The sequence below is a fragment of the Macrobrachium nipponense genome, chromosome 26 (genome assembly GCF_015104395.2).
Source record: "Macrobrachium nipponense isolate FS-2020 chromosome 26, ASM1510439v2, whole genome shotgun sequence".
NCBI lineage: Eukaryota > Metazoa > Arthropoda > Malacostraca > Decapoda > Palaemonidae > Macrobrachium > Macrobrachium nipponense.
The window spans coordinates 67,740,049-67,742,548 of NC_087215.1; positions in this window are offsets into that span (position 1 = coordinate 67,740,049).

Below are 2,500 nucleotides of genomic sequence, written 5' to 3' on the forward strand. Positions count from 1 at the left end.
TTATATTGTTTGTTGATTTGTCCATAAGGGTGCTCAGTTGAAGATTTAGATATAAATAAGATAAATAATAAATAAATAAATAAATAAATAAATAAATAAACTAAATAAAGTAAATAAATAAATAAATAAAGAATAAATAAATAATAATTTAGAAAATTAAATGAATAAATAGATAAATAATAAATCGAAATAAATAAATAAAATAAATAAATAAATAAAGTACTACTAAATAAATAGATAAATAAAAAAATAAAAAAATAATAAATGAATAAATAAATAAATAAAAAAATGTAAATAAATAAATAAATAAATAAATAAAAAGAGAGAGAGAAAGCAGGAAAGAAAAGAAGAAAAAAGGAAGTAAGAAAGAGAAGTAAAAATAATCTCATCAAATAAACCTGGATTTAGTATCTATAGGTACCTCCTGAACTAGAAAAGGCTTCTGCAAAGAGACTCGAGCTGATGAACTGATTCAGGAGCAAGAGCCCGTGCTGGCATAAGGCCTACCACACCACCAATCAACAACGGAGACTCGTGGAATAGTGCGGGACTTCATATAAACTCGTTAAACGTACAGGAGTCATATAATTAAATTAAAGGTTTTTATTTTTATATTTTTTTATTTTTCAAATTTTTTATTATTTTTTTATTTTTTTTTTTAAGTCTCCACGCCATTTCCTTCCGTCGGGAATTGTCACAATATGGATTGTTACAGGCCTTTTTTTATTTTTAAATTTTATTTCATTTTTATTTTTAAATTTTTTTTCATTTTTATTTTGAAAATTCTTTAATATTTTTAATTTTTTTAAAGTCTCCACGCCATATCCTTGCGTCGGGAATTGTCGCAATATGGATTGTTACAGAACTTTTTTTTTTTTTTTTATTTTTTTTATTTTTTTTTATTTAATTTCTTTTTAATTTCTTTTAGATTAATTTTTTTTTTTTTTTTAGAATTTGTAATAAACTGGAATTATCATCAACTGTAACAATTATTGCAATACGGATTGTCACAGGTCTTTTTTCTTTTCTTTTCTTTTTTATACGTTTTGAATTTTCAAGTTTTTAAAATTTTTTATTTCATTTATTTTTCTCATGTCTTCATTTTCGGAATTAGCAGCTGCAACATTTGACTTGACATTTTTGCTTCCAACCGTCGAGAATTACTATCTCAAAACGCTTTGTCACAGGACTCTCTTTATTTGATTTTATGTTGTTGTAGTTCTTACTTCGGATTTTCTTTATTCTTTAGTTTTTTTATTATTTTTTTTATTTCCTTTCGTGTTAAAGTCTCGTCTCCTGGAAAATCTACTAGCCAGCGTTTAAGCGCAGGATTTGGGATTAGCCCGAGTTTAAGCTCTTAAGTTTCGAAATTGAATCACGAGAAAGCTGAACTCGCCTGAGATTTAAAAAATAATAATAAATAAATAAAACAAAAATAATTGTTAGACTGCGCATAATTATTGAGTGATGTCTCCCGCGACGTTCAACGTATACCAGTGATGGCTTACGTAAGGAATCACCAGCCGGATTTATATAATTCATACAACGGGTTATATAATTTTTTTTCTTTTTAACATATCTTGTCTCTGGTATGTCGTATCTTATTTCCTGTCTTCGTCTATTATCTTGTTAACCTGCGAACAGTCAACGTTGCCGTCAAAATTAATTTTTTTAAATCAGTTTGCGAAGTTTCTTCGGCTCAATCGAGTTTTCTGTAGCACATAATCATAATCAAGACTTATCGAAAATAGATCTCTCTTTCGGCGTTCTCGGTCCAATGCTGTGTGAACCGCGCCCCATGAAACTTTAACCACTGCCGGGTGGTGGCCTGTCCCATGCCGTTACCAGACGCAGGATTATGGCTAACTTTAACTTTTGGAAATAAAAATAAAAACTACTGAGGGTTGGGTAGGACGCTGCTGAATTTGGTATGTTTGATGGTCGGAGGGTGGATGATCGAAGTACCAATTTGCAGCGCTCTAGCCTCAGTGGTTTTTAAGATCTGAGGGCGGACGGACAGACAAAGCAGGTACTATAGTCTTCTTTCGCGGAAAACTGAAAAAAAAAGGTAGTAATTGACACCTGAGCTTTTAAAACAATCTCCACTATTTCGTGGGAACAACGCTTCACGAACGTAGAATCGCACAACGAGTTTCCATTGTTTGTCAGTCGCTCTACAGAGGCGGCGCCTGAGAAACAATACACATGACGGAAGAAGATAACGAAAAATTAACATTTAGTGATGATTCTTACGAGCGTCAACGCGGAGATTATAGGGTATGATGTCTACCAAGGGTAGACTTTAGTAGTTATCAATAATATTCGTTACATTTTCAAAGACATATTATATGCTTACTTAGCATAAGATTAAAGGATATGAATGATGACGGGGGCGGGATTTAAAAGAGCTTTTACCCTCCCCCACCCTCATCACCCCCTTCGAAACCCCCAAACCCAACCGCTCCCCCCCCCCCCTCCCCCCCCCCCCCACAAAAAAAAA